The following is a 13,691-nucleotide window of genomic DNA, read 5'->3' as shown; positions in this document are numbered from 1 at the left end:
GGTACTGGTACTGGGGCTCCTCAGATGGATCAACATCTACTCACGAACACATGGCCAAAACAATGCACAATAATAAGCATACAAGCAAACACTAACAAAAACTAAGAAACAATACATCAATTCATAAAAAAAGCACATTAAACTAGTCTAAAACTATTCTACGCGTTATAACGATCGCGTGGACATAAAGAACGCTTAAATCGGAGCTAAAACACATTTTCTAGGCTAAAAACAAGGTTCAGGGGCTTATTTGCGATAAAAACTAAGTTCTAGGGGGTTTTCTGCAAAAACTGAGGGCCTAAATGTAAATAACTGTTAACTCCAGGTTCTAACTCGTAAAAGAACAAGAGCTGGACGGCGGGTACTAATTCTAGAAAGGTCAGGGGGCTATGCGCTAAAATCTGGGCCTCAGTATAAATATTTTTACACTAAATAGGACTGCGGGTTGAATACTCAGAACCCGGGGGGCTCTTTAGCAAAATGAGCGGGCCGAACTGGTATCCTTGGATCCAGGCCGTTGGATTTCGATCGGAGGGGTCAGGTTTGATGGGATCTGGATCTAATCAGGGCCGTCGGCTACGGATCTGACGGCCAGGGAAGTTTGGGTGCACGGGCGGCGGCGCTGCTCGCCGGAGATCAATCTCCGAGGCGGTGGGGCACTGGGAACTCGCCGGACTTCGGCGTTTCGGCGTTCCCGGGCTCAAAACGGAGCGGTCTTGGGTCAGGGAGGTAGTCCGCATCATGGCGAATCCAACTGGGCACACTGGGAAAGGGATTTGGGTTTTGCAGGAGCTCACCACGGTGAGGGGCGGCGAGGGTTCGCCGGTGACCAGTGCAAGGGAGCCTACGGTGCGCTACCCGACCTAGAACTTAGCGCAAAAGGACAGGGTGGCGGCGCTGTTTCTTACCGAGGGCTCGAGGCGTCCGGGTTGCAGCGGAGGGACATCGGCGGCGTGGCGGCTCGGTGGTGCTCCGGTGAGCAATCCCCGTGCGGAGCGTGGGGTAGAGGGCGTAGAGAGCGGCTGCAGGCGACCTCCTCCTCCACGCGGTGCTCCAGTGCAGCGCAGGGGCCGGAGTTGGCCTTCGAGGTGGCGGTTTGTGGAGGCGTGAGTGCTCTGCACGGTGATGGCGTGGTGGAGCGGCGTGCTAGGGTTTGGGGCGGCGGCTGCGATGGGGATTAGGTGCAGGGGAGGCCGGGGATCCCATTTATAGGGCGGCTGAGGCCTAGGCGTGCGTGCCCAGGAGCTGACGCGGCGCGGGGATCACGGCGGTGACTGAGCCTGCTGTTGCACGAGGTAGCAGGAGGATCCGACAGGCGGGCCCGGGGCGCAGTGAGAGAGAGGGCGACGCGGCTGCGGGATCGCGGCGCGGAGCGACGCTGGCGGGTGGGCCTGCGCTCGTGCGTGAACGGGTGTCGCGCGTGCGGAGGGAATGGGCCGCTGTGCTGGGCCTGGCGAGCGTCGCGGGCCGAGCGGTAGAGAGGCGCTGGGCTGGGCGGAAGAGCCAGCTGGGCCGTGCGGGTAGGGCGCTGGGCCAGCGGAGTGAAGGGCTGGGCCGGTTGCTGGTGTTTTGGGCTGGGTAAAAAAAAAGAAAGTGGCCATGGGCCGCTTCGGGTATTGGGTTATGGGTTCCTTTTCTTTTCTATTCTTTTTTCCTTTCCTCTCAACTCAAAACAATTTGAATTCAAATGAATTTGAATTCAAACTCCTCTACAAACAAACAAAACAAAACCATGCACCAGCATGAATGCAACAACAAAATTTAAACCTATGATAAATTTTAATTACTTGAGGAACAAAAATTTGGGTTAAATGCGAGACTAACACAGAAAATCCTTAGAAAATTAAATAAAGCCCATTAAATTTATTAATAATTGCTGGAATTTAAATTAGGGTGTTACAAATCCTGGAGACAAGGTATTACTCTTCAACTCTAGGGTCAATTTATTTGGTCATGGGAAACTACGAAGTAAATGGCAAGGACCGTATCGCGTCATCAACACATCATCACATGGAGCCATCACGATACAAGATGACAATGGTAACGCCTTCAAGGTAAACGGTCAATGACTCAAGCTTTTCCTAGACCATCATAAAGCCCTTGATGAAGAGATAGACGTGATTGACTTAGTCGATCCCGTACTTATGTTCAAAAAGAGCCATATAGGCCAAAAGGGCAAGAGGGCCCATCGTATCTCTCAAGAACACGACCATACCAGTTGACCGGCGCAAGCTGGGGCCTACTGGGGCCCAGACTGGGTCGACCGACCTATAGATCGGACGAACCTGGGCCAGCCCCAGTGAGGCCCAGCTTCGGGGCACGGCCTCCTTGACCCACCTAGAGTCCAATTCCGTGAGGTGTGCTGGCGTTTCGCGACGAGGAAAGGAGTCTCGTACCCCTCTTCTTCTCTTCAGAAACCCTAAACTCCATACCTTGTTTCCATCTATTCCCCAAAATCTCCATTAGTTCCACCAGCATTCCATCACCATCAACCCATGGCCGATAAGGAGATAGTCTCTTACGTTGCGCCAGAATCCCGCCAGGACAATCCACTTAGCCCTATGGAGCAGTACTTCGCGGAGGCTCTCCAAGAAGAAGCCTTCTTGGTGACCGCAACCTCACCAGCAACGCCTCAAAGCACCCCCAGAAGGAAGGACCCGAGGGGCGCTAGGGGCAGGTCTGTAACACCCTAATTTAAATTTCAGTATTTATTAATGAATTAAATTGGCTTTATTTAAATTTTCTAAGGTTTATTGTGTTTAGTTGGCATTTAATCTAATTTTTGTTCCTAATTAATTAAAATTTATCATAGGTTTAAATTTTTGTTGCATTCATGCTGGTGCATACTTTTATTTGAGTGTGTTTTGAATTCAAATTCAAATTTGAATTCAAACTTTGTTCGAATTAGATTTAGATAGGAGAAAGAAAACCAGAAAATAGAAATAGAAAAGGAAAAGCTAGACCCAAACCAAACCCCCAAAGCAAGCCCAAAACCCAGCCAAAACCCGGCCCGTTCCTCCCTCTCCCTTCCCGCGGCCCAATCCCGCGAGGCCCAGCCCAGCGCCAACAGCCCGGCTCCCCTTCTCCTTTTCCTCCTCCCGCGCTCGGCCCGCTCCCTCCCGCTCGCCTTCGCTCCGCTCAGCCCAGCGCGGCCACGCAGCAGCCGCTCGGCCTGGCCCACCCGTCAGCCCGCGCGCCCCCCCCACAGCCGCTGCGTCCCGGGCCCACCCGTCAGCGGATCCCTCTCCCCCTTTCCTTCCTCCCCGCCGCGAAACAGAGCCCGAGATCCCCGGCGAGCTCGCCGGGATCAGTATCCCGCTGCACCCCGCCGAGATCCCCGGATCCCCCTATAATTGGGCCCTGCGACCCTCTGCCTCCCCATCCTCACCCCACAACTCCACGCCGAACCACCAGCGCCGCCGCATCCCTCCTCCAGGACCGTTCGCCGCCGGTAAGTGAGCTCGCCACCGCTTTGCTCGCCGCCACTGGTGCTCTGGCCGCCCTGAATCCCTCTACCCCTTGCAGTGCCCCGCCCGGACTTCCTCGACTGCTCAGCAGGCCCGGAGACGCCCTGCCTCGACCCGTCCGCGAGCACCGCCGAGTTCCGCCGCCGGTCCACGACGTTGACTCCTCCCCGCTGCAGCTCCGGCCCGATTCGAGCCCTGGGTAAGCGCCCCAAGTCCCCCCTGATCGCTTGCGCTAGACCTCGTAGACCCTGGCGCGCTCTAGGCGCCCAGGCATCGCGCTCCGGCGAGCTTCGTGGCCGCCGAGCCGCCCTCGCCGTCGAGGGACCCGTTCCCAGCCCCGCACCGCCCGTCCGAGCCCGCCTGTGGACTACTCATGCCACGGTGGTGCTCCACGGCCGAACACCGACCCAAAATGAGCCCAGGGGCGCCGGATTCGCTCACTCCGGCGACCGCGCCGCCGCGGAGCAGGGCTCCGGCGACCCAGCGCCGCCGCCCGCGCCCCCAGCCGTTCTTGGCCGCCAGATCCGAAACCGACGGCCGAGATTAGAACCCCAGCTATTTAGATCTGAGCCACCCGATCCAGATCCGAGCGCCCAGAATCAAAAGTAACGGTTCGGCCTTGGAATTTTGCTAAAGAACCCTCGGCCTTTTACTGATTCAACCCGCAGTCCTATTTAGTGTAAAAACATTTACACTGAGGCCCAGATTTTAGCGCTTAGACCCCTGATCTTTTCAGATTTTGAGCCCGCCGTCCAGCGCCTGGCCTTTTGCACGCTAGCCCTCAGATTTAGTCGTTAATTGTGTTTTAGCCCTCGGTTTTAGCAGAAAAGCCCCTGAAACTTCAGTTTTCTTACAAATAAGCCCCTGAACCTTGTTTTAGGCCTAGTTTTTGCGTTTTAGCTCCGATTTTAGCGTTCTTTATATCCACGCGATCGTTGTAACGCGTAGAATAGTTTTAGCTTAGTTTTTCTTGCTGTTTTTATGTATTGATGTACTGTTTCTTAGTTTTTGTTAGTATTTGCTTGTATGCTTATTTTTTGTGCATTGTTTTGGCCATGTGTTCGTGAGTAGACGCTGAGCTATCTGAGGAGCCCCAGTACCAGTACCCGGAGCAGCCGTCTTCGGATCAGTTTGAGCAGCAGCAGGAGCAGTACGAGGAAGGCAAGTATAACATGAACAACCTATCATCTTTAAATACAATTTCATACTGCATTTTAATACTGAATGCCTTTAAGGATTTCCTAGCCAGTTTATATCCTTTAAATATACCTTTGGGTTGCATTTTGGTTAGTTGTGCTAGGTTGCTGCGCTATAACACATTTTGGTCCTTTTTAATTAAATTGATTAATGGTTTACTTGAATTTAATTCTGAGAGTGGCACTCTGTGTGGCTTGAGTGGCTCACGTCTCATTAAAATTGGCTTTTGTAGAAACATGGTTTAGGGGGCCAGCACGGTGCTTAGTGCTTGGTTGGCCACTCTCCATAAGGACCGGTTCATAGAGCGACAACCTGGGACAACAGCGCTACCACAAGGCTAGAATGGGATAGACTTGGCGTAATAATTAGATCTTTTTGGTTTGGAGTAACTTACCTGCGGGGCAAGAGTAGTAAGCTTCAATGGTCCCTGCTCCTCCGGCTTGGTCTGTGCTTGGATTGCGCTCCTGTGCTTGTACCCCCGGAGGTGGGCCCCATCGTCGCCGACCTAACTCTCGCGGTTACGCCTTACCAACGAGATTCTTTTTAAAGGCCTCGTAGTGAGTCGCTGGCCATCTCACCTAAGGAAGTGTGATGAACAACTGGCGTAGCTCACGACTTGTGGGTAAAGATGTGCAACCTCTGCAGAGTGTAAAACTGGTATACTAGCCGTGCTCACGGTTATGAGCGGCCCAGATCCTCCTTTTGATTAGTGAAGTTATCTCCTTCCGACGAGGGAGGTGCTTCTCGGGGTTTTCTTCGGTGGCTTGGTTTTGGTTTGGTTCTCAGTAGTAGTATAATTAATTCTGATTAATTACTATGTAACTGGGTCAATGGTAATTCATCAACTCGTAGTAAATAGCTTTAATAAAATTTTGCCAACACTTAAAAGCTAATGCAGTTGAGTCAGCCAGCCTAGAGCCTCATAGTTTGTGTTATACTTGTTGAGTACAAGTTGTGTACTCACTCTTGCCTCTTCTCTACTTTTTCCTCTTGGCTACGCTACTGCTGCTCAGTTCCTGCCGACACGAGGGAGTTCGTCCAGCGCTACCAGGACTACGAGGACTTCTAGGTGCTTCGTCTCCCAGTCGACGTCCCTGTGGCGCCCTGCTTCAGCTTTGGAGAGCTTTTACCGTATTTTGTACTTCGCTTCCGCTGTATCAGACATTTATGTCATTATTGTAATAAATAACATTCGTATTTCGCTTTATTATATCTTTTTACGTGATATGTGCTATGATATACTGTTCATTCTGTTGTATATACGTGTGACTTGATCCTGGCACGTATATGATTGCTCGGTTTATGTTCTTTTATAAACCGGGTGTTACAGAGTGGTATCAGAGCCATATCGACTGTAGGACGAAGCCTAGATAGAACTGGTCGAGTTTTAGGACTTTTTCTCTCCAATCCTTGCCTGCTGAAATTATTTTACTATTATACCCCTTGACTTCTTTGACTTTTTACCCGTCTTGCCTTGATTTCTCCCTCTGAAGAATAGTTTCGTAGATTTTGGCCTGAATCAGTCATCCGACCACCATGAGTTAGCTAGGTGACCCTTTTTATAATAACACGATAGCACGTTCTGCGACGCGTTGTGTTAGTCGAGTCTTTTGCTAAACTCGGCTAAGTCGTGAAAATTGTCTGCTTGTTATTATGCTACATGCTTGATTTGGATTTTTGGAATGATTGCATAGTTTTGTAGTATAAATTTGCTTAAAGAAAATCACTCAGATGATAAAGTTAACTAATTAATAAAATGAGTTAGATCGTTGGGGGTAAAACAGTCAACTCTATCCTGTCTACTTTATCATGGCTGAGTCTTTTTCCGCTAAGAGTTATCATATCCATCTGAGTTTATTCCTGCAATATCCTTACTCGTGAAATCTTTTGTTCAAATCAGATGGTGAACACCAGGAGCACCGGTTCAGGTTCTGGCCAGCAGCAGGGTCAGAACAACCAGGGTACTGGGATCCCGATGCCTCCACCCTTGACTCCGGAGCAGTACTTCCAGCTCCAGATGCAGATGATGGCTACCCTGAACAACACTGTTCAGGCTCTTCAGCACGCTCACACTCAGCCTCCGCCTCCTCCACCGCCGCAGCCTCGCGACAGGCGTGCTGAGTTCCTGAGGGGTCACCCGCCGACGTTCTCTCACACGTCCGACCCTCTTCAGGCTGACGACTGGCTCCGTGCAGTGGAGCGTCAGCTGGACATCGCCCAGTGCGATGATCGTGAGCGAGTTCTGTACGCAGCAGGACAGCTGCGAGGGGCAGCTCTGGACTGGTGGGAGTCCCACCCGGTCCATGACCGCGAGTCTCTCACTTGGCTCCAGTTCAGGGAGCGTTTCCGTAGCCACAACGTCCCCGCGGGCGTTATGAAGATGAAACAGAAGGAGTTCCTTGCACTGAAGCAGGTAATCTTAAGTATAATCATTCAACGGTTTCTTTTGAGCTAATGCCCCTTGTTCTATCCTTATGAATCTTGAGTTAATCTTCCGATATCTATCTGTCTTTGTGAATTCAGGGGACTATGTCGGTCACGGAGTATCGTGATCGCTTTCTTCAGCTGGCACGCTACGCCCCTGCCGAGGTTGCGGATGACCGCAAGAAGCAGGAGCACTTCATGGAGGGTCTTGAGGACTACCTCCAGTACGCGCTGCTCAACCTCCGCTTCGACGACTTCAACCATCTGGTTGACAGTGCGCTCAACACTGAGCGTAAGCACCTGGAGATGGAGGACAAGAAGAGGAAGGTTGTCCCCGTTGCTTCCGGCAGCAACACTCGTCCACGACTCCAGCAGCCTCAGCCGTACCAGCAGCAGTACCGGCCTCCTCAGCAGTACCAGCAGAGGCCACCGCAGCAGTACCCGCCTCGACAGCAGCAGGCAGGTCAGGGCCCGAGGTTACCGGCACCTCCGGCTCGTACTGCTCTACCAGCTCCACCGGCACCGCAGGCTCCACGTCCGGCAGCTCCTACCGGACAGCAGGCTCAGGGACCTCCACGCACCTGCTTTCACTGCGGCCAGCCGGGGCACTACGCCAACGCTTGCCCTCGGAAGGCGCAGGCGGGACAGCAGGGACGCCCAGCTCAGCCCAGGGCGCCAGCACAGGGCAGGGTGAACCACGTGACGGCCGAGTCAGCGGCCGAGGCTCCCAACGTGGTTATTGGTACGTTCATGGTTAATTCATATCCAGCTACAGTGCTTTTTGATACTGGTGCTACGCATTCCTTCATTACTCAGTCTTTTGTCGAGCATCATGGTATTCATACTAGCACATTAAAGAGGTGCCTGTTAGTATCTTCACCGGGAGGACAGTTGAGGTCTCACACTTACTGCCCGAGAGTCAGTGTTTCTTTGAGGGGAGTAGAGTTCTGTACTGATTTGATGGTGCTAGACACCAAGGGCATTGATGTCATTCTGGGAATGGAGACTCTGGCCAAATGGGGAGTTCGGATAGATTGTGCTCAGAGGACAGTCTTGCTATCAGCTTCCAGTGGCCAAGAGGTTGTTATCAGTGCAGTAGAGCCTTCTGGATTTCTTCATCAGATGGAGGCTAGACCCACGGACGGTATTCGCGTGGTGTCTGAATTCCCGGATGTCTTTCCGGATGATTTGCCAGGTATGCCGCCTGAACGCGCCATTGAGTTTTGCATTGATCTCTTGCCTGGCACAGCTCCTATTGCAAAGCGGCCCTACCGTATGGCACCTATAGAGCATGAAGAGGTCAAGAAAACTATTGATGAGTTGCTAGCCAAGGGCTATATCCGTCGCAGCTTCTCTCCTTGGGCTTTTCCATTGCTGCTAGTAGATAAGAAGGATGGCTCGAAGAGGATGTGTGTGGATTATCGTGAGCTGAATGCAGTTACTATCAAGAACAAGCATCCACTGCCCCGTATTGAGGATCTCTTTGATCTGCTTCGAGGTGCTCGTATATTCTCGAAGATTGATCTTCGTTCGGGTTACTTTCAACTGAGGATCCGTCCTGGGGACATTCCGAAGACGGCATTCACCTGCAAGTACGGGCTATATGAGTATACAGTCATGTCCTTCGGCTTGACTAATGCTCCGGCTTACTTTATGCATCTGATGAACATGGTCTTCATGGATTATCTGGATGTCTTCGTGGTGATTTTCATTGATGATATTCTGATCTTCTCCAAGACAGAAGAAGAGCATGAGGAGCATCTGAGACTCGTATTGCAGAGGCTGAGAGAGCATCAGTTGTATGCCAAGTTCAGCAAGTGCGAGTTCTGGATTGACGAGGTTCCATTCCTCGGTCATGTTATCTCTCAGGGAGGCATTGCTGTCGATCCGAGCAAGGTGAAGGATGTGCTCGAGTGGGAGACACCGCAGACAGTGAAGGAAGTCAGATCTTTCTTGGGCTTAGCTGGATATTATCGGAGGTTCATCGAGAATTTCTCCAAGATCGCGAAGCCTTTGACTTCCTTGCTGGAGAAGAATGTGGCTTTTGTATGGACTGATGAGCGTCAGATGGCCTTTGATGAGTTGAAGAAAAGGTTGACTACGGCGCCAGTCCTGACTCTGCCAGACCAGACGAAGAGGTTCACGGTATATTGTGATGCTTCGAAGGACGGTCTTGGGTGTGTTCTGATGCAGGAGGGCAGAGTGATAGCTTATGCTTCACGGCAGCTACGCCGGCATGAGCTGAATTATCCTACTCATGATCTTGAGTTAGCCGCAGTTGTGCATGCTCTGAAGATTTGGAGGCATTACTTGTATGGGCAGCGGTGTGATATCTACACTGATCACAAGAGCCTCAAGTACATTTTCACACAGAATGAGCTGAATATGCGGCAGAGAAGATGGCTAGAGTTGGTCAAGGATTATGATCTGGAGATTCACTATCATCCGGGCAAGGCCAATGTTGTAGCAGATGCTTTGAGCAGAAGAAGTTATGTCAACATGGCCGTGGCTTTCCAGATGCCTCCAGAGTTATGCGAGGAGTTCGAGCAGCTGAGTTTGGGCTTCTTGCATCATACTTCCAGTGCAGCATTTGAGGCAGTACCGACTCTAGAGTCAGAGATCAGGCAGCATCAGAAAGATGATGAGAAGCTGCAGGAGATTCGTGAGTTGCTCAAGAAGGGCAAGGCTCCTCATTTCAGAGAGGATGATCAGGGTACTTTGTGGTACAAGAACCGGATCTGTGTGCCAGATGTGCATGATCTCCGGAAGTTGATTCTGAGTGAGGCCCATGATACAGCATACTCTATTCATCCGGGCAGCACGAAGATGTACTATGATCTGAAGGAACGTTTCTGGTGGTATGGGATGAAGCGTTCAGTGGCAGAGTACGTGGCTATTTGTGACACCTGTCAGCGTGTCAAGGCTGAGCATCAGAGGCCAGCAGGTCTATTGCAGCCTTTGAAGATTCCAGAGTGGAAATGGGAAGAAATCACTATGGACTTCATTGTTGGATTGCCTCGTACTCAGAAAGGGTACAACTCTATTTGGGTAGTAGTGGATCGTCTGACGAAGGTTGCTCACTTCATTCCAGTAAACACTACTTACTCCGGAGCTAGACTTGCAGAGTTGTACATCTCTCGGATTGTCTGTTTGCATGGTGTGCCGAAGAAGATCATATCTGACAGAGGGTCTCAGTTCACTTCTCGGTTCTGGGAGCAGCTCCATGATTCGTTGGATACGAAGCTGCGTTTCAGTACGGCTTATCATCCTCAGACCGATGGGCAGACAGAGAGAACCAACCAAGTGTTGGAGGATATGCTGAGAGCTTGTGCCATCCAGTACGGCACTAGTTGGGATAAGTGCCTGTCATTTGCTGAGTTCTCATATAACAACAGCTACCAGGCCAGTCTGAAGAAGTCACCCTTTGAGGCATTGTATGGCAGAAAGTGCAGGACTCCTCTCTATTGGGATCAGATTGGTGAAAAGCAGCTCTTCGGTCCTGAGATCATAGATGATGCAGAGCAGATGGTTCAGGCTGTGCGAGAAAATCTGAGGATTGCACAGAGCAGACAGAAGAGCTATGCAGATGGCAAACGGAGAGACCTGACCTTCAGTGTCGGTGATTATGTGTATCTGAAGGTGTCTCCGATGAGAGGAATTCGCAGATTTAATGTCAAAGGGAAGTTAGCACCTCGTTATGTGGGGCCATTCAAGGTGCTAGAGCGGAAAGGCGAAGTTGCTTATCGCCTGGAGTTACCTCTCAGTCTCTCGGGAGTTCATGATGTCTTCCATATATCTCAGCTGAAGAGGTGTTTGCGAGTACCCGAGGAGCAGGCACCCCTGGATGGAGTAGATGTCCAGGAGGATCTGACTTATACTGAGCATCCGGTGAAGATTCTGGAGACGTCAGAAAGGGTTACTCGGAACAAGCGCATCAAGATGTGCAGAGTTCAGTGGAGTCACCACAGTGAAGCTGAGGCTACTTGGGAGCGAGAAGATGAGTTGAAGAAGACCTATCCAGATCTCTTTGCTAGCCAGCCCAGCTAAATCTCGGGGACGAGATTTCTTTAAGGGGGTAGGGTCTGTAACACCCTAATTTAAATTTCAGTATTTATTAATGAATTAAATTGGCTTTATTTAAATTTTCTAAGGTTTATTGTGTTTAGTTGGCATTTAATCTAATTTTTGTTCCTAATTAATTAAAATTTATCATAGGTTTAAATTTTTGTTGCATTCATGCTGGTGCATACTTTTATTTGAGTGTGTTTTGAATTCAAATTCAAATTTGAATTCAAACTTTGTTCGAATTAGATTTAGATAGGAGAAAGAAAACCAGAAAATAGAAATAGAAAAGGAAAAGCTAGACCCAAACCAAACCCCCAAAGCAAGCCCAAAACCCAGCCAAAACCCGGCCCGTTCCTCCCTCTCCCTTCCCGCGGCCCAATCCCGCGAGGCCCAGCCCAGCGCCAACAGCCCGGCTCCCCTTCTCCTTTTCCTCCTCCCGCGCTCGGCCCGCTCCCTCCCGCTCGCCTTCGCTCCGCTCAGCCCAGCGCGGCCACGCAGCAGCCGCTCGGCCTGGCCCACCCGTCAGCCCGCGCGCCCCCCCCCACAGCCGCTGCGTCCCGGGCCCACCCGTCAGCGGATCCCTCTCCCCCTTTCCTTCCTCCCCGCCGCGAAACAGAGCCCGAGATCCCCGGCGAGCTCGCCGGGATCAGTATCCCGCTGCACCCCGCCGAGATCCCCGGATCCCCCTATAATTGGGCCCTGCGACCCTCTCCTCCCCATCCTCACCCCACAACTCCACGCCGAACCACCAGCGCCGCCGCATCCCTCCGCCAGGACCGTTCGCCGCCGGTAAGTGAGCTCGCCACCGCTTTGCTCGCCGCCACTGGTGCTCTGGCCGCCCTGAATCCCTCTACCCCTTGCAGTGCCCCGCCCGGACTTCCTCGACTGCTCAGCAGGCCCGGAGACGCCCTGCATCGACCCGTCCGCGAGCACCGCCGAGTTCCGCCGCCGGTCCACGACGTTGACTCCTCCCCGCTGCAGCTCCGGCCCGATTCGAGCCCTGGGTAAGCGCCCCAAGTCCCCCCTGATCGCTTGCGCTAGACCTCGTAGACCCTGGCGCGCTCTAGGCGCCCAGGCATCGCGCTCCGGCGAGCTTCGTGGCCGCCGAGCCGCCCTCGCCGTCGAGGGACCCGTTCCCAGCCCCGCACCGCCCGTCCGAGCCCGCCTGTGGACTACTCATGCCACGGTGGTGCTCCACGGCCGAACACCGACCCAAAATGAGCCCAGGGGCGCCGGATTCGCTCACTCCGGCGACCGCGCCGCCGCGGAGCAGGGCTCCGGCGACCCAGCGCCGCCGCCCGCGCCCCCAGCCGTTCTTGGCCGCCAGATCCGAAACCGACGGCCGAGATTAGAACCCCAGCTATTTAGATCTGAGCCACCCGATCCAGATCCGAGCGCCCAGAATCAAAAGTAACGGTTCGGCCTTGGAATTTTGCTAAAGAACCCTCGGCCTTTTACTGATTCAACCCGCAGTCCTATTTAGTGTAAAAACATTTACACTGAGGCCCAGATTTTAGCGCTTAGACCCCTGATCTTTTCAGATTTTGAGCCCGCCGTCCAGCGCCTGGCCTTTTGCACGCTAGCCCTCAGATTTAGTCGTTAATTGTGTTTTAGCCCTCGGTTTTAGCAGAAAAGCCCCTGAAACTTCAGTTTTCTTACAAATAAGCCCCTGAACCTTGTTTTAGGCCTAGTTTTTGCGTTTTAGCTCCGATTTTAGCGTTCTTTATATCCACGCGATCGTTGTAACGCGTAGAATAGTTTTAGCTTAGTTTTTCTTGCTGTTTTTATGTATTGATGTACTGTTTCTTAGTTTTTGTTAGTATTTGCTTGTATGCTTATTTTTTGTGCATTGTTTTGGCCATGTGTTCGTGAGTAGACGCTGAGCTATCTGAGGAGCCCCAGTACCAGTACCCGGAGCAGCCAGTCTTCGGATCAGTTTGAGCAGCAGCAGGAGCAGTACGAGGAAGGCAAGTATAACATGAACAACCTATCATCTTTAAATACAATTTCATACTGCATTTTAATACTGAATGCCTTTAAGGATTTCCTAGCCAGTTTATATCCTTTAAATATACCTTTGGGTTGCATTTTGGTTAGTTGTGCTAGGTTGCTGCGCTATAACACATTTTGGTCCTTTTTAATTAAATTGATTAATGGTTTACTTGAATTTAATTCTGAGAGTGGCACTCTGTGTGGCTTGAGTGGCTCACGTCTCATTAAAATTGGCTTTTGTAGAAACATGGTTTAGGGGGCCAGCACGGTGCTTAGTGCTTGGTTGGCCACTCTCCATAAGGACCGGTTCATAGAGCGACAACCTGGGACAACAGCGCTACCACAAGGCTAGAATGGGATAGACTTGGCGTAATAATTAGATCTTTTTGGTTTGGAGTAACTTACCTGCGGGGCAAGAGTAGTAAGCTTCAATGGTCCCTGCTCCTCCGGCTTGGTCTGTGCTTGGATTGCGCTCCTGTGCTTGTACCCCCGGAGGTGGGCCCCATCGTCGCCGACCTAACTCTCGCGGTTACGCCTTACCAACGA

This window comes from Panicum virgatum, chromosome 8K (genome assembly GCF_016808335.1).
Source record: "Panicum virgatum strain AP13 chromosome 8K, P.virgatum_v5, whole genome shotgun sequence".
Classification (NCBI taxonomy): Eukaryota; Viridiplantae; Streptophyta; class Magnoliopsida; order Poales; family Poaceae; genus Panicum; species Panicum virgatum.
This window is presented reverse-complemented; position numbering follows the sequence as displayed.